At 37.3% G+C, this 26,777-nt stretch overlaps 1 protein-coding gene across 6 annotated transcripts in view; it reads left to right on the top strand.

The window, feature by feature from the left end:
- The window catches only part of GLIS3 (GLIS family zinc finger 3), a 455,765-nt gene that overhangs the window by 154,182 nt on the left and 274,806 nt on the right, over window positions 1-26,777 (top strand). The window lies entirely within an intron of this gene.

Raw genomic sequence — 26,777 nt, 5'->3', positions numbered from 1 at the left:
CTGGGGATCACAGACAGCTTTGCACAATCTCAGACAGCTCACTTAACTCTTGGAAAAAAGAGCATGCATTTTATATTAGTTTAGATGGACAGGATTATTTCTTTTAGAGCTAAATCTGAGAATCATAGGTACTCCCTGGATATTGAATATGCTACAGGTCACTAAATGTGTGAAATATATAAATCATTTTGAAAAGGAACTTATTTAGACCAGGATCCCCTAGACAGAATTCCTTCTTTCTGTAGTATATCTTGATGATAAAGCATCTGGACCATGTGTATGTTTTGATTATAGATTGGTCAAGTTGTCCCATTCATGTAAAAGCAAACCAAACAGATGATAGCTATAATGCAAGTATTAGACACAGTTTTTCACCATTCAGTATTTTTGAGTTTTAAGAATTTCTGGCAGAATGAAATTGCATTTCTTATTGTTACATTATACCCCATGTTGTGATTTTTCTTAAGGAAAACCTGAAGCTGATACATTGTGAGACTGCCAGGTTATATGAGTGAAAAGAATAATTACATTCCAGGCAGCAAAATGTTACTCTGTCAGTAGGGTTCTGCATTAAAAATGCCAGAAAGAGAAAGCAATTGAAGGCTATTCCATTTACTCTGCTTGGAACACACAGGCCTATTGCAGGCAGGAAAGACATTTAGTCTCTGAACGAAAACAGTCCAACCTTTTAGTTATGACTAATCCTGGCTGAAAATAGTGTGCTGGATTTGGTTTTACTGAAAACAACAACAAAACACCCAAAACATATAAAAGCTTAAATTATCCCAAAAAATTTTTTTTGCAATGCAAAATTAATTTTTGTGCAATAGGATTCCCCATTTTCCCACTGTTCTTAACTTTGCAAAGGCATATAACAAGTTGACTTTTGCTAAAGTGCATGATGACTATTAAAAATAGAAATACATACTTAAGTGGAAGAATAAGAGGTGGATGCTTGCATGCCTCTCCAAAGCTTTCCATTATATTGTCCAGGATAGGTATAGGAAGTGATTTCTCTCTCCCATAAGCTGCCCACTTCCCACTTCTAAATGGAATCTTTGCAAAATTCAGATTGTGATATTTATTCCATGTCAAATTTAGAACCACAAAGCATTTACTTACACATGTTATAGTGCAAATGTATTTATACAAAACAGGATTTCTTAGGAGCTATAACACTGCAGTTCTAGTCTTGGGACCATGTATTTTTAGCAGGAAGACATCCATTTTCATATAACACATATATATCATGAACATTATGTCTTCTGAAAACTGTTATGTTGCTTCATGTCATTTGCCTGATTTGTAAGGCCTAAACTAACTGGCAACAAATAATTTTTTGTGAAAACTTAGCAGTCTTCTCAAGTTGTAGTCTATTGATAGAAGACATTGTGCTTAATGTGAATGCACATCTGAAAAAGATGCATTTGTCTGCCTTTGGTAAAACCAGTCGTTACACTCTTAGAATCCAGACACAAAGAACTGTGAAAACCAAAATGTTTCATCTCCTACTGCTTTGAAACCTAATGGTAGTTGATTCAAAGCTCAAGATCCTTGCCAAGGAAAATGACCACATTCCCCTTTTGGAGACATGCAGTGATCTTTGGGTTTTTGTGGCTATGTCACATGCTGCAAAAGCTAGGAGCACTTTAAATTGGTTCACGTATGTTTAACTGTGATTAATTTTCTGTGGACCATAGTTAAAGTTAGTCATCATTTTCACTCACTTAGCTTATTGACCCTAGAAAGATGTAGTGACCCAATTGTGTTGGTGTCCATGGCTAAAAGCAACACAGTGAGTATCTGGAGTCATGGTAGAAGAGAGTGTGTGAAAGGGCTACTCAATGACAGCCTGCTTACAGTCAGAGGCTGCCAATGGTGTCCTCCTTTGACGCCTAATTCCATGTCATGCATAGGAGTCCCATTCTCAGAATCCCTGATTGTAACTCCTCAGCCTTACCCAGAACTCTGGGATTCCGACCACTTAAGGTTGGTTCTAGGTGGCAGAACTGGGGTAGTATCGTTAATGTATTATTTGGTTAACTTACTGGAAGAAGAAATTGTTTCTTTTCTCTTTCCCATCCAAGCAAACGCCCCCTTCTGTATATCTCATCCTATTGCTTCTATGGAAAGTCAAACCAGGTGCTTTCTTTCCAGGCCTGACCTGGATTACAGAGATACACCCAGCCAATGGCCAAGGCCTTGAGAAGTAAAGGCCTTGTTAGGCAGACAGGCAGAACTCAGTTAAATCAGAAAGTGACATATGGCAAAATTATCTTAAAAATATCTGAGTCCATTCATTGCTGTTTACTAATTCAAGTAATTCCTAGGTGCAAAATCATTATATTTAAACCTTCCTGAATTTATACAAACCCCAACACTGATGAATCTTGGAATTAACAGAACTTTTGAGCATTTCTGGGTATAATTGTGCTAAATTTTGTTATGTTTTTCTGAGATGATAAGGTTTCAAATTCCCAAGTCAGAACAAGTCTCAAAGTCTGAATTTCTTTTCTCAACCCCTGTTTCATATTCCTAAAAGTGTAACCCAGAACTATAATGTACACTAACCATCTCTAATAGTATCTATTGTAATGGTTCCAACAGAGTGTATACTGAGCATGTTTTTACCGTAGGTCTTTTTGCTATTAAGTTGAAGAGTGTGCAATGCCTGGGTAGCATTCCCAGGAAGGTGTGTCTTGAATGAGCTGAAGCTTGCTCAGTTGGCCAGTATGCCTCATGAGAAAGCCTATCTGATGGGAGCAGAGTAAGTAGAGGGACAGGATCCTGTTGCCAGGATTAGGAACACTGATGGCTTCCTTCATGCACAATAGAAAGCAGTTGTGCTGGGAGGTTAGGGAGTGTTAATAAGGGAATTAAGGGGAATGTGGGTCACCACTTAAATTTTGCTTATTTTTCCTGGATGAATTTTATCCAATAGCAAAAAGGAATTTTGCAAAACTTTTACCCACCCACAGATTTTCACGAAAATGTCACTGACCAAAGACAGCTTTGAATTTTGTATGAATTGACTCATTTCTCCACAGGCATTTTGCCTGGCAAAATCCAGAGTATTTGCTTTGGCTTGAATACTGGACAAGTTTGCTTTTTAAGTAACATTGGATTATGAGTACAAGAAAATAAATACAGAGCTAGGCCATGTCCCCATTCCTCTTTAATGGCCTGATTTATGGGTTCATGGGCCAGCATTAGCCATGAAAGACATTTCTTGAGGAAAAGTAAATTCAGTATAAACCATGGAAGGTTTTTTCCACATCCTTTATTTTGTTATTTTGATAAGACTTGGTGTTGATGTGGTGACCATGATAATACGACCAGAAGAGACCTTAGGAAAATGCCATCTAAGCATAATTATTAGTTACCCTCCGCAAACTTCATTTTGGTGCAATTAATAAGTTCTCATATTGTCAAGTATTGATGAAAGTATGGAGAATGGGAATGCTTTTATATTGCTGGCGAGAGTAAATTGGTGTAACTACTTTGGAAAAAAATTGGAAATATCTAGGAAAGAAGATGAGGATATCCAACGAAACCATGTCTAAGTGTCTCCTCTACCTAGAGAAACTCTTACATATGGTGGCAGGAAGACACACAAACAGGTATTTATCGCGCCTCTGCTTTTAAAATGGTAAATAAACTAAGTATCCATAGATAAGGTAATCAATAAACTGTGGTTTATTCATGATGAAATAGTATAAGGGAGTTTAAAGTTAATGAACTAGATATAAATCTATACATAGATTGAATAGAGAGATGCTAATATGGATATATCTCAAAAAACCATGTTGAATGAAAACTTAAATGCCAAAAGATATACACAGTGTAATACAATTTATGTACCTTTAAACAAACACTAAACAGTATTATATAGTCATTGTAGGTACATGATTACTTGTGTACAATAAACTGGTGTGGTTGGGATAAACAGTAATGTTAGGATAATGGATACTTCTAGAGAGCAAAGAAATAGGAAGAAATAGGATATGGGAATTTTGTTTTATCTTTTTTTCCCCCCAAAAAAGTGAGAGAACTGAAACAAATACAGCAAAATATTAATTTCTTTTTAGCTTGGTGGTGGTAACATAGGTATCACAAGTATCTTAAAATAGTTTCTATGCTTTGCTGCCTGTGTTGAAATATTTCATAACTATAAGTATACATTTTTATTTAAAAATATAAGAAAATCAATAAATATAACACTAATTTCCTTCTACACATATCATTTTTTTTTTTAGATGAGGAGAACAAAGCCTAGAGATTTAAGTGATTTTCTAAGACTAGTAAATTGTTTGACTGTTGCCTACTTAGTGCCTCTAGAGCAGTGGTCCTTGAGTGACTTTGGAATCCCTAAAAGAGCTTTATAAAGTATGCATACCTGGGTCCCACCCCCAGAGTCTGTGATGTAATTGCTCTGGGATGCAGCTTTCATGGTGATTCTAATGGGCAGCCAAGGGTGAGAACAGTGCTCTCAAAGTTTTCATGTCCTGACATTGAACTCTAGATAAATGGAAACCTACCTTGTCATTTCAATTAAAGTGTAGTGAGGCAGTGTTTAGGAGACAGTACATCTTCATGATCATCCATGCCCTGATAGTGATTAGGGTAATTTCGTGTTCCCTTGGAATAAAATTCAGGGACAAGAGATAAGATAATAGAGTGACTCAGGTAGTGGCAGAAGGCTTTCAACTGAGTGTCCATTTCCTATTCAGAGTATACTTTCTCTACACTTAATAATCAGTTAAAGGTTGGGATGAGACTGTGCTGAGCAATGTCTATCATCACCACCTCCTTGCCTCTCTGAGTTAAAAGTGGAACTGACAAATCTGTCACATCACTCGCATTTTTAAAGGTAAGAAGAGAGAGTGTTCTGTCTTCCAAATACAATGCAGCCTTTCTGCTTTTAATATAAAGTGATCTTCAAAACATTTTTGCTACTCTGGATATTTCTGGAGAATTAGTAAGTTACCAAAATATTTAGTTTTCTTTTTTATCAAATCTTCCTGATGTGATTAAATAAATAAAATTATCATTAATATCCTCTTTGTCTCTTCAGGCTGAAACACCACAAGTGACACATCTGGTAAAGATCAGAGAGAGTATAGCTTCCAAATTGTATCCATAAGGCATCAGTCTGTCAAATATTTAATGCAAACTCAATAATTAAAAAAACTACAACTAAATTGCAAGATTCTCCCTCCCCCCTAACAATTTTACATAAGAAAAAGATACTGGCATATTTATCTATGTATATACATGTTCGCCATACTGTGTAGACATATATGTGTCACCTTAAATTACAAACCTCTTATAGGTAAAAGAAAAACTGCAGAAATTCTCATCAGAAGGGGTATTCACCACAGTCTATAAGGCATCTGTCAAGTCGTATTTCACATCCCAAAACACAGTTTAGAAGCCTTCCATTGGTAATGGCTTAATTTTATTTTCCTTTAGAAGACATTTAATCCACATTACCTGGGGAGCTGGCCTGTCATGAACTTTGCTCTGTGAAAATACATTTATGGCAGATTTGGGCAAATGTTTTAAAGCAAATCATGATTTATGTTTCTTTGCACTGCAATTCTAGGATTAATTAAAAAAAAAGATAATAAGAGAAACCCTAAGAGGTTAAATATTTGAGGCTTTCTCCTCATTGAGCAAAATCATTAACTATATGACAGTTAATTTTCCTTTTAGCTCGTATTGGTTTTGTGGTTTTTCTCTAATTCCCATGTTCCTAAATAATGTTTTTTAAAATTAGAAAGAATTATGTAAATCTTTTCCATAAATGATCTAATTAAGGGAATATATTTCAAACCTTTTGAGCTTTATTATGATATAGATTTTAAAATGTATGTTTCTTAGTTCATTCAGACTGTACTAGTGTGGAGAATTAGTTTGGTAATTTATTAGAGATGCCTTTTGTGACTTTTGGAATATTTCTTGATTACCTGTATTTTGAGTGGTCAAGTTGACATCTTAGTTCAGAAAGAATTTGAACTCAGATTCCGTGTATAGAATGAAAGACCAAACACATTTATTTTTCCAAAAAAGAGATAGTCAGATTCTCTTTGATCTTTCTGAAGTGTTTCTTCAAGCTCTGAGTAGAATGATGTGGAAAAGAGATGTTAATTATTTTTCCAGGCAGATTTAATAGTTTCTACTGTGGTTACTGAGTCAAGGCTTTTAGATTATCAAGAAAACAATGGATGTTGTAACCCTGGCCAGTGGGTGTGTGGCAGACACAGACCATAGGCACGGGAAGGCAGGTGCAATTTTCCATCTGTCTGATCCTGGGCTGCCTTCATCCAGAGGGGAGCAGCTGGGTTGGTCTAATAGGTGTCATCACTCATATAAGAGGTTGGTGTAGATAGGAATTTGGTGAGAAAGTGGAATGAAACCTGTGTTTTCTGATTTTGCAGCACAGTATTTATTTTTACTTTCTTGGGCCATATAAAATGTACTTGAGTAGGAAGAATGACTAATCCTTTTGAGGGAGAATTTTGAAGAACTAAGAAAAAAGTGAAACTTGTTGAGAAATTAGAAAATGAGATGACATGGTTTAGGGTGGGCAGGGGCAATGTGCTCCAAACTTAGGGTGACCATATAATTTATTATTTAAATCAGAACACTTTTGAGAGTAGAAGGGGTTTAGTTATTGGGAAACCAGAAAGTATAGGTACACAAATAGTATATGCATTGATGTGTTCATATTGGCCGGGCTATGCAAATTGTTTTAATGGAAAAATGGGAAGGAATTTGGAGCTATGCTTGTAGAGGCTGGGCAGGCTCCTTAAAATATATATATTTTTATTGATTTCAGAGAGGAAGGAAGAGGGCAAGAGAGATAGGAACATTAATGATGAGAGAAAATCATTGATTGGCTGCCTCCTGTATGCTCCCTACTGGGGATCAAGTTCGCACCTGGGCATGTGCCCTTGACCTGAATGGAGCCCCGGACCCTTCAGTCTGCAGGCTGACACACTATCCATTGGGCCAAACCACCCAGGATTGGGCAGGCTCCTTAGAGGAGGTGACTGCATCTTGAAACAGAGAGTAATCTATAATAATAAAAGCATAATATGCTAATTAGACTGGACAGCCAACTGACCTTCCGGACGTCATTCTGGATGTCCTTCCCGACGAAGTGGCAGCGGGGGCCAAGGCAGAGGTGGTTAGGGGAGATCAGGCAGGCAGACAAGCAGTTAGGGGTGATCAGGCAGGCAGAGGGGTTAGGGGTGATCAGGCAGGCAGGCAGGTGAGTGGTTAGGAGCTACCAGTCCTGGATTGCAGGAGGGATGTCCAACTGCCGGTTTAGGCCCAATCCTGCAGGGATCCCTGTGGGGTCGGGCCTAAACCGGCAGTTGGACATTCCCCAAGGGGTCCTGTTTTGTGAGAGGGTGCAGGCCGGGCTGAGGGATCCTCCCTTTATGCATTACTTTCATGCACTGGGCCTCTAGTTCTTACAGAAAAAGGGAAGGAGACCATTCAAGTGGAGGCACTACACCATGTGATAGCACAGGGGTGTGAAAGAGCCCTGGGAAAGAAACAAGTCCCAAGTAGTTTGATGACCCAGAATAGGTAGGAGTGGGAAGTGAGGCTGGAAGTTTACCTTAGGCAAATCACAATGAACTTGTCCTATCCAATAGGTATGAATGTTTTTAAAATTAGAAAGAATGATACACCTAGTTAATACAAATGCAACTATAGTTAATATAATAATTGATTTCAGGAAATAGCATCACTGAGTATGCTTTAGTGCATGTAAAATGAAACTTCAATTTCTCCCAAACCATCTCAATTGTTTCTTAAAGTTTATAGTTTAATTCTTCATTAAAATATATCTCTTGGCAGCTATCATATAACACAAACTATTCTTATGCCCAGTGATCAACCAGGGAAACACATAAGTGGAAACAAGCATAAAAGCATTTTCTATAATGGACTTTAAAGAATTAAAAACTTGGGGAAGACTTGAGACCAAAGCTATTTGATCAGTGATGTTAAATGATTAAAATGTGGACAGAGGCTGCATACATTATAGTGTATGAGTAGCCTTCCATTAGTCAAATATTTCCTTTTATAATCTGTAAAGAGAGTAAAGTACTGTTAAACAAAGGTTTGGACTGGCACTTATTATGCTAAGCCTGTCAGCCCCTTTTCAAGACCTTCTCCCCCACCCTCCACTGTTTAGATTTATTTTGGATTTTTTTTTTCTTCTCAGACTGAATTAATGCAGGATAGAGCTAAATGTTTGAGATGGATAGAGGAGTACAAATTAAGTCAATTCTTATCAAAATGTACCTATTCCTGGTGATTCAGTCTGTCTAGACTGGAGAAGGTACAGTGAGAGACGCTCCTTTGCTACTTGAACTTTCTGCTCTAGCAGCACTCCCCTCACCTGGGCTTTGAGCCTCCCAAGGTCAGGCCATTTGCCTGTGTGACCTGAGAGCACAGCCTAGAGTCAACCTCAGTGGACTTAGGTGTTCAGAGTGATCTGCTTGGTCTTGCTCTTGAAACTTACAATGCAGTATCTCGGACTTGTCACTCCAGAATAATTCCTGTTTTAGAATGGTTATTTCAAAAGCGCTTTAATTTTTAAGTTGGTGTAAGGATATTGGCCCTGGAAAGCCCATCCTTCGGTGATAAATGTTGTTGCTACTAAACTCTCTTTTGTCACTCTCTCCCCCCAGTCCCAGTCACAATTTCTAGTGTGAGAAGATCAAATAAATGGTGCTTTGTTAGCCAGGAGAATGGATTTGGGGATTAGGGAGTAGTTGCAATAAAGGGAAAATTGGTGGCTCCACCTTAAACAACATTCTGAAGTAGAAATTTGTCTTCCATTGCATTTGCAGTAACTCCTACTGTCTTCTTCCCTCAGAATTTCCGTGGTGTCTCAGGGTTCCTCACTTCATTTCTTATTTTTCTCTCCACCTATGCAAGGCTTGCTTCTGGGAAAGAACTTCAGCAGAGATAAAATTTATATATATGAATGGTGAATGATTGAGGAAAGATTCAGTGCCCTTGCCCTCCCAGGAGTAGATACATTTTTACTAGGAAGGAGGTATTAAACCTCTCCCTTAGAATGAAAACTCCCTCAGGGAAATGGGAGGGTAAAGAAAATAATTTACAAATTCTGAGCTACTGGGTTACTTTAATCATCGCTATAACCCTTCAGAGTGAAGTAACTTGTGGAGTTTGAGATTCATACATCTTTCTACTACTGTATACTCAAAGGTTATTATTCACCTTTGAGTCTTACCACAGTACCTGGCCCAATTATTAGATTAATTTATACTAGAATATATATATATATATATATATATATATATATATATATATATATGCATATGATTATATATGCGCATATATATATATATATATATATATATATATATATATATATATACTAGCTATGTGCATATGACTATATATGTATCAATCAGTAACTCCAAATATCCACACATACATGAATAATGATGGGGATACAATGAGGTTCATTATTCTATTGCTTCTGTTTCTGTAATGATTTGAAATTTTCTATAATAAAAAGTTAAAAGTATATAAAATATTTTAAACTTATATGAAAGTAAAGGACAATTTTTTCCCCTCCAACACCTCTTAAAATGATACCAGACATTTCCCCCCCCCAGGTAACCTATGTTCTACTAATCTGAAAGCAAACTAATTTTTCCCATTGCTCTTGAAGATCTCTGAAATCCCTCTGCTTAAGAATGAGATGAAAAATATTCTTAGATAATAACATAATATTTGAAAAGACAAATGGTAACAAGGAAGCATTTTTAGAAATATTAAGATAATCCAACTTCTGTAACAGACAGCCTAAATCTCAGTGGTTTGGTAGGATGAAGGTTTATTTCTTATTCATGTTCTAATACAGCTTTCTCCCTGTGATCATATAGTAACTCAGGATTCTTCTATCTAAATGTCTTCACTACCTGAGTCCAGGGCGAAAAACAGAATGTTGAGGATCATGCAGAAGTTTTTAGAAGCTGATCTAAATTAAGCTACACACTTCACTTCTTCCTGCATCTCATTGGCCAGAACTCAGTCACATGATCCCAGCTAATTGCAAGGGAGGCTGGGAAATGTGGTGTTTCTGTGTGTGCAGGAGGAAATTGAGTACAATATTGTTTCTGTCACAAAGAACTAGAAGTGCTCTTCCTGCTTCACCCTGACATATTCTGATTCTTCCCTGACTTACCCTCATTCCCCACTGATTTACCTTCATTCTCTTTATTCCCTTGAAAATAAGAAACATTTTAGCCTTGATCTTTGAGTTTTTCATGAGGGGTGTCCCTGTCCCATCAAAGTGGTTTTGTTACTTTTTTCTTGTCAGTCTTGGCTCCTATAACTTGCACTTTAATTTAGTAAATCTTCCCCAGCCCAACCATTTTTAAATTTACTCTCCAAGGATTCCATTCCCATATAGTCACCACTGCTGGGAAAACTCTTGTTATCTCAAGTGAATTACTCAGTTTTTCCCACCTTGTCCAAATTACATGTTCTTGGTGCATAATTCCCCACTGCTCATCATCTAAGTCATGAGGATGTGTGATGTCTTTGTGTCCCACAGACACTCACCCTTGAGGGAAATCTGCTCATTATCAAGGGCAGGGTCATAATGAATCACTGAGAGATCTACCATTGTGAACAGACATTTGGTGTGAAGGGCTATTTTACTCAGACCCTGAAAAACAGTATTCCCCATCTGTTCATGAAGTAGCTTTTTTGGATACACACAGTGTGGTTATAAATGCTCTCCTATTCTCTGAATGCTTGCTTTTGGTCATGAACTGGCACACACTCAAGGAAAAAATGACAATGTGCCTCTCTGGACACTTTTGGTCCATTTTCATAAATATATTCAAACAAAATGAAATTGCCTGGCTCTTTATAATATGTCCTTTAGTGTGCTAAAGCTTGCAAAATTACCCCTAAGGATGACAGATTGTAAACATCTTGCAATACCACAGCCCCAGTTCAAGGCCTGTTTCAGTGTTCTGCCGACACTCACCCTTCCTAGAAATGTGTAAAGTGTTTGATGAAAATGAAGCTGGGCAAACAGGCTTATCGGGAGCGACAATAAAAAAATCATTGATTCTAATTAGGAGGCGTCACATATAGAGAAACAAAGCTGCTTTTGTATAGTGGAAAATCTACCTGTGCTCTGAAACACATAGAGTGCTTTCAAGTGGCTTAAGATAATCAGGCTGACAAACTTTCAGGGCCCTGACCTTTTGGCCCATCTCAAGCGATTCAGCTGTGCCTGTCCAAACTTGTCAAAGGTGTTGGTGGGAGGTGTGCTGGGATACAAGTTGTTATAAAGGTGTGACAATGAGACAGGAGCCATTTTCTATTTTTGAAAGTCCCAAACTGCATCAGAAATCAAGGTAGCAAGTTCTTGAGACAAGGACTGAGTTTGTTATAATTATTTCTAGCTATCTCTGTAGCAAGTATTTTTTCTCAATAGCTTCATCATTGGTGATGGCGCCAGTAACACAGGCTATCTGGATGAGCCCGATTCTGCTCCATTGTGTACCCAGGAAGACTAGCTTTCTACTATAGCCCTGGTTTTGTGCTATGTGCATGGAATAGGACCTTTATGATGGGACCAGCTAAGGAAAGAATGTGTATTATAATCTGAACAGATAATGGAGAAATAACTAATTGTTTACTCTATTGAGGTAGTGAATAAAAATGAACAACTGTGTTACTGCCACTTTCTGGAACTCAGAACTTCAGAAAAAATGAATTTTACTAGACCACAGCATCAGGAACATAGATATTAGCAAATCAATGGACAGTTTAGTTCAAAATTAAGAGTACATATTGACCATTTGGAGTGTCAAAGATTTATTTTCAAGGAAGAGTTTCATAAAAGGCATTTTTAGTTGCTTGATTGTACATTTCCTTCAAAGATTGCTTGCTGATTACCATCAGTGAGTAATAGGGTTTGGCAAAAATAAATAAATATTTTAAAGCCCATTGTGTTCTGAACAACTGATGCTGCTAAGTATCTTGATGGGCTCCTGCTGCACTTGTCAAACAGCTGTGCCTCAGAGTGAAATATTGAAGTTGGGATCTCACTTAACCAAAATTAGAATAGGCTTAATTGAAGGTATCTGCAATGGGGGACGATTTAAAATTCTTAAATACAGATTTATGCATTTTTAAAAAATTATACTGACCATCTCTAATTCACTTTATTTTGTTTCTTCATTTTACTTAGATACTATATAAAAATCAAAACAATAATAAAAAATTGTGTTAATATGGAGAAAATTATAAGGTTATTTTTATAATTGTTTCAGATAAAGATCTTTTAGATGTTTAAACATTTGGCTTACATTTACATTTTAATGCAGTCATTAATCTAATTATAGGTGTGCATGCTCTTTTTGGTCTCTAAATGTGACCCTGCAGTGCAAACAGAAAGGAAGTTCTCTGGTGACTATATCTATTTGACTCATACAACTACTTATTGAACAACTGTTTTATGTCAATCCTTTTTCTAGGCCATGGGGATATAGCAGTGAATAGATCAGATTCAATGCTCTCTGTCCTTTTGGAGCTTATATTGTAGAAGGGGAAATAGTAAATAATGTGGATATCAGTGGGAAGAAAGTTTTAGGCAGAGAGAACAGCAAGTGCAGGATTGTTGGCCTGGCATGTTCTAGAAACATCGAAAAGGGGGTGGCTGGAGTAGAGTGAAGGAAGAAGAGAGAGAAGAGGAGTTCAAGGAAAAAAAAAAAAAGAGGGCTTTATTGTTTAGGGCCTTGTCTAAAGAAGATGGTGTAGAGGAGTGATAATATCTTACTCATGTTTTAATACAATCACAGTGCCATTTGGAGAGTATATTGAAGTGAAAGAAGGAGTAGAAGCAGAAAGACTAAATGTCCATGAGTGGGATTATTGCAGTTGCCTTCTCTTTGGTCTTCCTTCTTATGCTCAGTGTTGGAAGTTGGGATAAACAGTTGCATTCCAGCTATATAAACATAGACATTCCTGACAGGATTTCCCAAAGAGTTGGATATGGGGTGTGGGACAAAAGTGTCAGGGGTGACCCCAATGTTTGGCTTGCATATCTGGAAGGATGGGAGTTATCTTTAACTGAGATAGGGGTGATTGTGGAAGGTTTAGGGAGGAAGCAGAGAGTTTGGTTTTAGACTTGTTAAGTTTGAGGCACCTGTGATTGAGTCCCAAATGGTGAGTCTGGAGATCAGAAAAGTCTAGACTGATATAATATGGGGGATCACCTGTGAATGGATAGTATTTAAGGTTATGAGAATGGCTGGCCTTATTTAAAGTGAAATGAGAAGTAGAGTAATGAAAAAAGTTATGTCTGTCCTCTACCAAACACCGTGTATCTCCTTTGCCCTGACACCACCTGCCTTTCATGTATCCAGGAGAATTTTAAGGGACCATTGAAGATAAAAAAGGAGAGGTTGAGGAGGCTGTTCCAGGTTGGCCTGCCATTGGAGTACCTGTATTTTTATCTCCAGACTAGAAGATAAGCAATGGAAAACAAGGAGGTCAGACTCCCAGATAATAAGTATATTTCTATCATCATACTCTCATGGTCTTATGTTCTTGATATTAACAATAGGTTCTATATATCTTAGTTCATGCAGAACTTAACAGTGTATAAAGAGACACTCTGAAAAGTAATATTGTCATTTCTACCAGTGGGGTGACATTGAGGTGACAAGGAGTCCAGGAACAGACTAGATGAATTCTTGGTCATCACTGTGTTGAGGAGATTCATAAAGCAATGGGTAATTTTGTTTTTTCCCCCTTAATTTTTAACTGAGATGCTGAAGTTCTGTCTTTTAATAAATTAATCTCTCAGTGAATTTGATGGTATCTTGTGTTCTGGAATGTATCTTCTCAATTGCTTGGCTGACTTCTATTTAGAGAGCTTGCTCCAAGAATGTCTCTATGGTGTTGTGTTGATAAGGAACAATATGAAATGGCAACTCCTTGGAAGCTCTTAGGGGTTGTACTCTGATTCACGTTCTAAATAAGTTGTGTGAAAGGCTCAGAGGCTCTGTTCTTGGTCACTGAAGCCCAATGAGTGTGGGAATAACTTTAATTTTCAGATTACACGATTATATTTCTTTTACTGTAGGAACAGCTTCATGAAAAACCTTTGTGTTTCATGTATTGGGTTTGTTCACTGTGGACCATGATATCTAGGGAACAAAACCTTACATTTTGGCTTTTGGAAAATTTTATGATGTTCATGTCTGTGGCAATATAACTTCTTTGGCTCCAACAGGATGCCTCTTTTGTTTGACTGAAGTGTTATGGCATATCTACATCCAGAGAAGGGATAGGCATTTTTTTTCCTTTTTAGATTTACTTCTTCCTTCTGTTGTTTCCCATATCCTCCAATCTTTCTAGCACCTACTCATTCCCTTTGCTTTTTCCTTGCTATGCAAAGCTATTGAGGATAGCTACAAAGAAATAATGGAGGTTATAACAGAGCTTAAAAGCTCTGTGTGTTTTTCTACCCAGTGACTGTAGAGTTGGATATGGGGTGTGGGACAAAAGTGTCAGGGGTGACCCTAATGTTTGGGTCAGCAAAGCATATCCAGTGCTTCAAAACAGTAACATTTACTAGTAATATTGAAGTCCATATCTTAGGGAGTTTATATCTGTTTTGGGGCTTGTTATATTCTCTAGTAAGGTGAACTATTGTACCACTTATGGCCAGGTTTCACAACCTTATACTATTGACATTTTGGACCAGATAATTCTTTGCTGATGAGGGGTTCTCTTGGGCATTGTAAGATGTTTAGCTGCATCCATGGCTTCTACCTAGTAGATGCTAGTAGCACCCATTCTACCCCTAGTAGTGACCAAAATGTCTCCAGGTATTGCTATATATATAGTATATTGGTTGAGAACCACTGAGTTTAGGGACCCTGAATTTATCATCCGTATTCATGTAGAGGCAGGACAGTTATTTTGAGATTATAGCCAGTGCCTTAAATACAAATATTTGGCTTAAAAATAAAACAAAGACAAAAATCTTCACTTGGCATTGCCAAGTGAGAACTTATGAGACCTCTCCTTCTTCCCTGGCCTCACCGAGGACCCTGGCCATGACCTTTGCAACTTCTGATGAGTAGTTGATAAAGAAGTAATCCTTTATGTGTCTAGGAATATGGTAGGAACTGATGGAAATTATTCCAAGTATCCAGTTGTCACTGTGATTTCCTTTTCTTACAGAAATACTGATGTAAATGGTGGATTTGTATCCTGTCCTAATACAACGGTTGTATCTAGAATTTATCCTTTTCTGCTGGGGAAGCATCTAGACTGGAAATTGTGATATTCTAAGTCAGAACTCTAGTCTTAGATGAGAATAATCCCTATCAGTGTTCAATTTCTCATCAATTTTAGTATTTATAGTGAATTTATAGTGTTGAAAATACACAGAAATTTAGAAGTCCAAATTTGCTGTTTCACTGTGTGTCCTTGGGGTGCTCTGCCTCTTAAATTTCATAACTTAAGAGTGAAGCCTATTTCACTCTTCCATTTAGAATAAGTCACCTGAAGGGTGCACTGTTGGTGCTCAAGATGGCACTAAATATAATGACTCATTAACGGGAAAGGGAGTTCTCTTTTCATCACAACCCAATTTGATAAGAAAGGCAAAAAGAACCTTGAGCTCTACAGCTGTGTCAAGACAGCAGTGTTCAGATTTACCACATATATATTTTTTCAGGGCTTATGAGATTAACCTTTTTTTTTTTAAAGAGCTAATTGGAAGCAGTTTAAAAAACAGATTTTTGGATCTTCATCAGGAAAGTTATCAGCAGTTACAGTATTCTTCCACTATCCTCGAAGAATAGTTTCCAAAATATGACACTAATTATTTAGCTGATCTGTTCTACTCAGAAGACTTTTTGAGTTAAGATGGGGTTTGGAGATATTTTATGTCGAATGATTAGTGACAATGATAAGAGACATTGACAAATGAAAGGAACTATATATGGTTTATACAGAATCATAAGAAGCCCACTATGCCCATGACAGAAGAACATTAAGTAGGAAAATCTGTATTTAGACATTTACTTTTGGACTTTGAGAGTAAACGAGTTTTCGTGATTTGAGATAGACTGTAAGGAAGTTGAACTCTACCCAAGATAATAACATCTTCCATAGGACCGTGCTTCAGGTTTACAAAGCACTGTCCCATGCGTAATCTCATTGGTGTCTCACAATAATCTTTTGATGTAGAAAAGGTGGTTACAGTTTTTATTTCCAATTTAAAATGAGGGAACGGCTCACATGCCTTTATCTAAGGTTATATAACCAGTAAATACTGGGTTGTACACCAGGACTGCTGGACAAGAACATTTTTTCCACTCCACCACAGCCTTCCATGAAGTTACTGGGAGTTTTGTTTACTCCGTCCCACACTCCACAGTTTTCCAGGGCTCTCCATCCTAACTTTTTCCTTCATCTCACTAGGACAGTGAAATTGCATAACTCTGTTTATTTTACAACTAGAGGGTCCCTGGAGGAGCATTATGTACATAGACCATGTAGAATTTCATCCAATGGGCCGTTTCTCTGCCGTGTTAGTTAAAATTGTACAGTGATAGAGTCAGTGAGTAAAATGGCTCTCAATGCCTGGGAACTTCACAAGAATCAGTTTTTCTGCTCCCCCCTCAATATTATATCACTTAAACACCATATAATTCAATGATACTACTGCAAAAATGGCTGCTCAAGTTCCGCTAAATTAAAAGAAAAAGGCACCACTGGTTTTATTTCTTTGATTAAAGAATGACCCTGATATCTGACACCAAATCATTTCAACTTGTTAAAAATGATATAATTTTGTCCTTTTGAATTTGGTTATTCTGGAAAAAGCACCTTTTTACTTAACACAAAACTACATATTTCTGAACCATGTAATCAAGGAGCAATGGAAGTGAGCTTGTTTTTTATCATTTGTTTTCCAGTTACTAGTCTTTTATCCTATTTGGTTGTATATCCTCCCCTTTTAAAAATATACTAATATACTTTCTCATGTTCTCCAGAAGTTATTTCTCCTCTTTTCTTGAGTGATTGATTTTGTGGGACCAGAATTGCACGTGAGGAGATAAGTTTAGTGACGAGGATAGTGTGTGGTTTAACAGGTCAGCCCTGGCATGGAGTGAGGCCAGTTAAGATGGAAGGAAAATTACCTGTCAGTGTAAACCTTGTACCTTTTTACTCCCTCACTTGTTCTGTTTTCTCTTGTTAAGAACTTTGATTCTTATTACCAACATAGAGTAGAAAGGAAACAAAGGAAGAGTAAGAATACCACAATGTATTTTTTTAAATAAAATTTTACACTTTTTAAAAACATTCCTAAATAGCAAGTATGTCAAACTCGAGGCCCGTGGGCTGCTTGCGGCCCACAACGAATTATTTTTGCGACCCAGCCAATATAATGGTATGTAAGAAATGTTTTAATAAAAATTTCATAACTTAATTTTACAATATCCTGTTATACATAATTATTAATAATGAACTACAACGTTCGCTAATGACTGATTACTATAATCGTGTTGCATTCATTTCCCTTACTCGCCTTACATGCAGGTGTACCATTTCTCTCCACTAATACTAGCAGTGAATATTTTAGCAGCCGATTGCCATGTCATTAGTCTTGTAATGACTTGTTTGGTGTGTGCAACAGGAAATACTTTGCTTTCAGAGAACAAGAAAAATAGGTTTATTTGTGTTATGCTTATTAATTTGTGCAGTTATTCAGTGGTAAGTTAATGTTCAAGAAAAAAAATTATTTTTTATTAAAATGTTCTATTATTTTATGTTAATGATTACTCATTTATCTCAGCCCTTTATATTCAGCATGTCTCTATCGAAATAAATCTACATTTCTATGAAAATTGAAGCTTTTGTTTTTTTGTGGCCCACATGAACTTAAACCTTGTTCATTTGTCCCCGGTTAGCCTTTGAGTTTGACATGCTTGCTCTATAGTGTGCATTATTTTATTGTTGCAAAATCCAGTATGTAAGGTAGAATGAGTGGTCTTATTTTTATTTTATGGGCTAGGAAACCGAGGCTGAGATTTTTTGTGAGAGAATTGCCCATCAATTATATGACAGATTCTGTTTTATATTGTGCTGTAAATGTTATTATTTTTACCAGCAATAATATTAGGAATTTGAAGCAATTTAAATTCTTTGTGGAAGGAGGTGATATATAAATAAAATATAAACAACCTTTAAAAACATATTATATAGCTACAAACATAGTTCTGTTTATACTTAATATGCAACTTTTTGTATTCTACAAAACAGAAACCAATAGAAATTAGGTTTGGAAGGGGCTTAGAAAGTCAAACCAAATCTTGGAACAGGACTTTGTTATGGGTTGAATTGTGTCTCCCCAAAAACGATATGTTGAGGTCATCAACCCCAGTACTCAGAATGTGACCTTACTTGGAATAGGGTCTTTATAGAGGTAGTGATATTAAAATGAGGTTATTAGTGTGGGCCTTAATCCAATACGACTGGTATCCTCATAAAAAGGGAAAAGTTGGACACAGAGACAGCCACGAACAAAAGGAGATGTGAAGAGACACAGACACAGAAAGTACCATGTGAAGATGAAGTCAGAGATTGGAGTGATGCACCTGTATGCCAGAGATTGGCAGTGAGCCACCAGAAGCTAGGAGGCTCACAGAACTGATCCTCCTCCCCACAGCCCTCAGAAGGAACTCACCCTCCTATCTCCAGAACTGTGAGACAGTTTGTTTTAAGCCATCCAATTTGTGGTAATTTGTTACAGCAGCCCTAGGAAACTGATACAGACTTCCCTCTGTGCCGGCCTTCAACAGCTGCTGCAGGTGTGCCACTGCCGCTGCCTCTGTGCCTTCTGCTGCCATAACTATTATATGCCATGCAGCAGGATACTGGACTTGATTTTGAAGGCAATGGAGAGCCACTGGAATATATTAAGAGGAGGAGGAAAGGATCAAAACTGCGTGTTTTTTAAATATAGATTTTTATTGATTTCAGAGAGGAAAGGAGAGGGAGAGAGAGATTGAAACATCAATGATGAGAGAATTATTGATCGGCTGCCTCCTGCCTACTGGGGATAGAGGCTGCAATCCAGGCATGTACCCTTGACCAAAATTGAACCTGGGATCTTTCAGTCCACAGGCCAATGCTCTATCCACTGAGCCAAACCAGTTAGGCTAAACCTGCGTTTTAAATGCTCACTTTGGCTGCACTATGAAGAATGGATTTGGAAAGTATGGTGTGGGCAAGACCACATTTTATACTGGTCCATTTGTAAGATGAGCATGCAACCTAAGGTGAGGCACTGAATTTATCATTCTCCTTAGGTTTCCAAGATGTGAATGAGTACAGCCTCATGTGCCCAAACTCTCTTTTATCCTGTGTGCCAGGGCAGGATGGACCAGATGTCTCTTGGTGGCATGCATCAGAACTCCAAATATACTTGTAGTACATGTTTTCTGAAGCCGAACTCATAGTGATTTGGGGAATATCACATTCTGCCCGGGGCAGGCATCCCACACTTGGAATTCTGCATGCAGGTTTGTTTACTGTCTTGCAGCCCTATGTGAGAGCTAACCTGGAGAGACAAATGAGTGAGCTTCTAGGGAAAACTAAATTAGGAGTCTCTCTATATTTGACTCATGGTCCCTGGAACTTTATGTCTCCTTCTGATCCATGGTTTTTACTTGGTGACGAAGTATGATCTTATAGCAAGTGATAAAACAGAAGATTTCAATAAGTTAGAAATTAGATTGAGTTTGGAGCCATCTGGATAGTTTTAAGGCACAGTTGTACTATATAGAGTTGGAAGGAAGAAATGCTGCAGGGGCCTTAGTTCATATCCAATTAATCTCTCAGAGTAATTTGTTTACTGAATTATGCTGCCAAACCTATGAGTTACTTTCTTCAGGGGTGAAGGTTAGTTGATGAAGCAATTTATTGTTTCAGTTACAGAGCATATCGATCTTACTCATGGAAAATGTTAACCATGTCCCTTCTCTATCATTCATCTTCCACTTCCCCCATTCATGATTCCCAGCTCCCATCAGTAATTCTTGTATCACAGAGGGACATCTATTAGGAATAATCCAAGGTTAGTGAATGACATGGCTCTGTGCATTACTACAGGATTTTTAAAAGCATTTATTGCTCAGAACTGCAAGAGGGAATTAGCATGTAAGTAAAATATTACAGAGTCTTGAAAGTGGATCCTTCCTTAGCTTCAGTGAGAAAACAAATTCTGGGATATATAAATTTGTTTTTATTCTCATATCTCTCAGCTCTTCCTTCTTTAATCATCTGGTATCTTGCTGTGTAGAACAATTTGTGGGCTCCTCGGTGTCATACTGATACACTGTTTTTAAAAAGTTATGAGCTATTTCTGACATGCAAAAAGTATAAGAACAATATAGAAAATACCAAATAGACCAAAGGAACAGAATAGAGCTCAGAAATTACTCACAAATAAATGGAAAAGTCGTATTTCAGAATTCTCTGTCTTTTTCCTTAGTTGGGTTGTGGGCCTTCCTACTACTTTGGGGGATGATGCAAACTTGGTACCATTGGGTTCTTGGGACATGATCCAAGTAAACTCCTCATATTTATTATAGTGAGGACATAATGAGGAGATATTTTTGACATTGAGCAAAGTGCTTTACATTCTGCAACAACAGCACAGCACAACACCCATAGTTATATTTATTCAAAAATATTGTATCCTGGCAAAATATTTTGGTCAGTGTGTGACAATGTTAAAGACATCTTGCATTGAGTTACCTAACTTTTGATGTCTTTAGTCAAAAATTCCAAAAGAAGGAGGAAGATAGCAGAGGTGGTTATGGGAGACCCTGCCTCCATCTTCTCACGGAAGGGTGCACAGTTGACATGTAAGAGAAAGTGACAAAAGCATCAGGTGAGCCCACCTTCTGCCAGCAGGTGAGCCTGAAGCCCAGGATTTCATTTAGGCCAATGTTTGTCCCTGTTCATTTTTGCAGGGTCAATAACCTGTTAATGTTACAGATCTTCATTCAAGCAGAAGCTCATACATACCTTTCTATTCAACCTGGAAGGATCTTATCCATTTGTCCCTTAATTTACAGTAGGGGCAAGCTTGATTCCAAGTGGCTTTGGATGACAGAGAGTATTATTTTTTTAGAGAGAATATTTTATTAAACTTGTAACAGCATATACTAGAAGCCAGTTATATGATCAAGTTTAGAAATAATGTATTTTGTATAGTTTATAATCCTTTACAAATAGAAAATCCGTACACTGAATCTGTGCTGATTCAATTTGATTCAGTCTGTACACTGAATCTATGCTGATTCAGTATAAACAATTTTGACAAAGTCTTTGAGATACAATTACTTTTGGGTTTACCGCAATACTTTTTGTTATATTGTATGTCTTTTAAATTCCAGTAACATACCTGTAGGTTCCTCTTGCAAACAGAACCCTCCACAATGAGTGAGGAGTGACTTCATTTTAGCTTATTCCACCTTTTGTTCTCTTTCCTCCATTAGTTTATAAGCTGTCTCCCCCCAACTCCATCTCTCCTTCTCCCTTCAGCCTTGTTTAGAAGGCTAGATCACATCTCAGGTTAACTCCTAAACTCAGGGAGGTGTAGTCTCCAGTATAAATAACCTCAGATTAAAAATATTCCACTGGAATTTTTAATTTAGCCCTTTAGCCACTAGATAGATTTAAGTAAGGACTCAGCCCCCTAACCCACTTTGTAAAAATTACAAATGGTAAGTAACTGAATAGAAGAAAGGGCCATTGAGAACTTAGAGTTCTGGAGTTATTCATAGAGTGAATGCATTACTTTTGTTTTTGGTATGAGTTAACAATACAAATGACCTTTCAGTGGAAACTATTTCTGGACTAGGTGTACCAATGATTCAGTCTATGTCTTTATAACACAACTGGTAGGGGAAAAAAAAGAAACTAACATCCATATTTACCTTAGTCTAAAAGAAGTTAGTTAACAAATTGTCTGATTATTTTAGCACTATGTTGAAACATAGATTTCAAGTCACTTTTGGTGATTCAAGATAGTTGTTTTTAGAATTATCAATTTAATTTTTTTGGTGAATAAACCTATCTTTTTCTTTTTCCTTATTTTCCCTTCAAAATATATTTCTCTTTTGCTTTGCATTTGGATATATTCCTGTTCTGATAAAATCCATGATAGAGAATTGTTTTCTTCAAGTCCAGGTTATTAGGTATAAAGAAAACACAGCAAAAAGCAAAGAACTCAGATATAGGGGTAAATTCAGTTGCGTTTGATTCCTTGCGACATCACTTGCTGATTCTAAAGTCAAGAAAACTACTTAACTCCTCTGAGCCTTAATTTCCTAGCCTGCAGAAGGAAGATAGTAAGACTTTATGGAGTTGTTGGGAGGGTGAAGAGAAGTAATGGAGAACAACAATGCCAAGCAATTAGCAGGGGCTGACTTCTTATGCGTTAGTTCCTTTTTCCTTTTGTGTGAGCAGATTGAGGTTCAGCTCAGTTTAGCTGAAGTGTAGATGGATTCATTCAAAGTGAAGTGAATTTATAGCTAATTTATGTTTGTCATTCATTCCCTCTGAGGAAAATCATAGAAGTGAAATGTTGTATTCAAGAGGACAGAATTTTTGGCAGAGGAGATTAGAAACCATATGTCCCCCTTTCTCATTCATTGATCCAGTAAGCCTTACCCTTGAATTCTATAAAACATAGCACCCACCTAAACAAACCTCCCAATCTAGTCACCAAAGAGATATGAGCAGATATGATCTCTGTCTACTTGGGCATCAGATTTGTTTTTAACAATTTGTTAATTAAGACAAAGTTATACTATGTATAATTTGTATGTTTGTGGTTATCATGAAACTCATTGGTATCCCTCCTAAAATTTAAGTGTTTAGAATTTGGGTGTTTTCTTGAGATGCATGAGATGGCACCCAGTTATAAAGTTTATGACTAGGGAACAGATTGTCCTAAGGGTGTATGTACTTACAGTTGGACAGATATTAGCAGATTTCACCCCCATAGGCTCTGCACTAACTGAGAGTGCAACTTTCTCCCATATCTCACCAACACAGTATGTCAGCAAATGCTTTAATATTTGCAAATGATTGTCTTTTTAAGAATTCAGTGACCCATTTTGATTTTCTCCCTTTTTCTTCAGCTCCTCCATCCTTCCTGCCATCATCCTTCTCCATCTCTTTCTGTCCATGATCTGATATTTTTGGTTGAGATTTTAGATTGCTTAAATTCCTTCACTGGGAAGCATCCACTTAAAAGATGATCTAAAAGGACCCAAATTTGAGACATTTGCAGGAAACTTCATTCAACGAGGACAGTAAAAGCAACGAATCACTCCCAAAAAATAGTTAATTGTGAAATACTGATTCAACACATGGTTGACCTAAAATTCCTAGGATTTTGGAATGGGATTTTAAGAGGAGAGACCTCAAGAATATTGAAGAATTGATAAGACCTTTTGGTCAACTTGTCCTATTGTGACCAATAAATATATCTTTGACCTCATATGACATAAAATTCAAATGGAAGGTGTTTAGCAATACCAAGTCCAGCACATCCATTACGATCTAGGAAATTTGTAGATGTCCAGGTTAACTTCACTGCTGGGTTAGGAAATGAGCTAAGGATGCCTCCTGTAAGCTTCCTCAAGACTAATATCCAGTCTCTTGCTTATTTTACCATTCCTCATGGTACCATAGAAGGCCATGCTCATAATAAGCATTTGTTCCTTGTCAATTTAGAATGCGCTAAAAAATAAGTGACTTTGAATTCAGGGCCAAAACCCTGTGTTCCTTTGTGCATCTCAGTCACTCTGGTGTTCCAACTTTGGCTCGAAAGCCCCTGCCAGGCCTGTCTAGGGAACACTGAATTAGTCCTTCTCTGCCCTTCACATGCCTTTGTCCTCCCTTCCTGCGCACTTTGCAAGAGCTGTTCATGCTCTTTGCAAACATTAGGGTCAAGGTGATTGACTTTTCAGTATTTTTCCAGCAGGAACATTGATTCATTGTTTTAACTTTTTTTTAGGCAGCAAAGCATAGTGATTAAGAGCATGGACTTTGAGCCGGATGACCTGGGTTTAAATTATCTCTCTGCCACTTAGCATGTTGCTTATACCCTCTGTCCCTCAGTTTTCTGATATGTAAATGAGGATAATTATATGTGCTATATATGCATACCTACATACATACATATGTACATACATACATATGTGGGTGGGTAGCTTAATGAAGTGCCTAAGTTATATTAAGCGATCTGTATGCTTATTATTAATAAGATTTTTTTAATTTCAGACATTAAGGATAAGTGGAAAAATCTTTACTGTGTACAACTCTTGCAAACATTTTACACATATTAACTTTACTTATAATAACTCTATGGATATGATCATCCTCTTTTTATATATGGAACATAAGAGTGCTTTGTATGCTACTTCTCTTCACAGAACATACAATCTAGTGACTATACATGATGGCAATAGTAAAATTGTGAGCCCCTGCAATAGCAGTAACAGAAATAATACCAGCTAGGCTGTAAGAGGGCATGTTATATATCAGGTGCCATGCCCATCACTTCACGTGCCTTGTGAGGAAGGTGCTACTAGAATTCCTGCAAATGAAGAATCTGAGAAACACAGCTGCTACCACAGGTGGCTACCATGTGGCCAAGCCATATTTTGAGCCTTAACCTGTTTGGTTCCAGTGCCCTTAGCCTTAATGTCACCCTGAGTGCCTCCAGTTGGGACTGCTTGCCTAGACCAGGTGGCCGGGGTGTATCAGGTTGGACAGCAGTGTGGGTTCATTATATTGGGAAACTTGCCCTTTTCCTTCCACCCTAAGCCCTCTCTTATGTGAGTCTGCCTGGGAAGCCTCATTTAAAAACAAAACAAAACAGATATATATATCTGTTTTGTTTTGTTTTTAAATATATATATGTTGATTTTGCTTTTAAATGTATATATGTTGATTTCAGAGTGGAAGGGAGATGGGGAGAGAGATAGAAACATCAATGATGAGAGAGAATCATTGATCTGCTGCCTCCTGCACACCACCAACTGGGGATTGAGCTCGCAACCTGGCCATATGCCCTTGACCAGAATCAAACCTAGAATCTTTCAGTCCATAGGCCGATGCTCTCTCCACTGAGCCTAACCAGCTAGGGCTTTCTAAATAGATTTTTATTGATTTCAGACAGGGAGGGAGAGGAAGAGAAAGATAAGAAATATCAATGATGAGAGGAAATTGTCAATCGGCTGTCTCTTGCATGCCCCTACTGGGGATTGAGCCCACAACCCAGGCATGTGCCATGATCTCCTGGTTCATAGGTCGACACTCAACCATTGTACCACACCAGCCAAGCAAGCCTCATTTTTTTTTAATACCCAAGGAAGGTTAAAGTACAAATTTTCCTGTGACACACTACAGGAACTGTAGTCAGTTCTTTTTTGTTTTGTTTTCAAATGTAAGTCAGTTTCAGACCCTCAATATGAATGAATTCAGGGAGTTTACATTAAGCTCCTATTAAATACTGAGTAAGAAAAGACCGCTTTTTGAATCTTTTGGAAGTTATAGATAAGAAGCCAGCACAAAAATGTCTAGTGTTTTCTAGAAGATGATGAAGGTACTGGTATTTGCAGAAGGGAAGAGGTAGTGCAAGTCTTCTTTACCACAGCTATACGTAATACGTATTTCTGGGATAAGCACTTGGACGTAGATGGGATAAGAATGGGAAACACACACCCCTAAAGTCCCTAAGGGCCCAGAAAAGATAGCTCTCACTGATACAGGGCAGGTGGGACTGAATAAAGCAACTTTCCTGGGTGTAGCTCCCTTATGCCAAGACCGTGTACAGAGGGAGGCATACCACTTTGTCTGAATAAAAAGAAATGGTACTCCTCTTTTTGGTCACATGGAAGTGTGGATTTTTCCCTCTTCACTACACCATTAATGAAGACACCTGAGAGTTTAATTTTTTATGTTTTTAATATATTATATCAAATTATGTTACATTATATTACTAGTATATCACATTATATCAGTGTTCTTCTTAAATAATTCCCAAATAATTTTGAAATAGTAATCTATTTTCCTTTCTTTTTTTGTTCATATGTTGCTTGAATTTTTAAAGCCATATATGTAAATACAGTTTTGTATTATCTTTAATATTACATATGTAAAGATGTATATTCATATAAACATACACATATATTTGATTTTTTCTTAAACCTTTTGTGAAGGGAAAAAGTAATTATCCACTATTCAAGATTAGACTTCTCAGGCATTTTCACTTTTGAAATAAATGATTAAACTGAGTTATTTCATAAGTGATGCTTGTCCTCTTTATATAATAGAGTGATACATCCCCATAGAACCTGAGCTTTAAGGGCCACATTGCAGTTGTGACAGACGTGAATACTAGTATTTGAGTTATTAGGAGACATGAAAAACTAGCTTGGAATATTTGGGACTAGTCCATACAAAAAAAGTAAAGCAAACATTTACATCTTGTTTAAAAGAACCTCTGGGGAGAGCCTTTCTACCAGCTTTGTTTTAACATGAGCACATGGATGAAGATGTTTCTGACAAAATTAAGTCATTGGTAACTCCATCTGAAGATCTGTCGATTCCATTTTCTTTCTGAGGAAGGAAAACAGGCCTTT

Source organism: Cnephaeus nilssonii, assembly GCF_951640355.1.
Source record: "Cnephaeus nilssonii genome assembly, chromosome: 14".
Classification (NCBI taxonomy): domain Eukaryota; kingdom Metazoa; phylum Chordata; class Mammalia; order Chiroptera; family Vespertilionidae; genus Cnephaeus; species Cnephaeus nilssonii.
The sequence above is the reverse complement of the archived record's forward strand: the minus strand, read 5'-3'. Positions and strand labels throughout refer to the sequence as shown.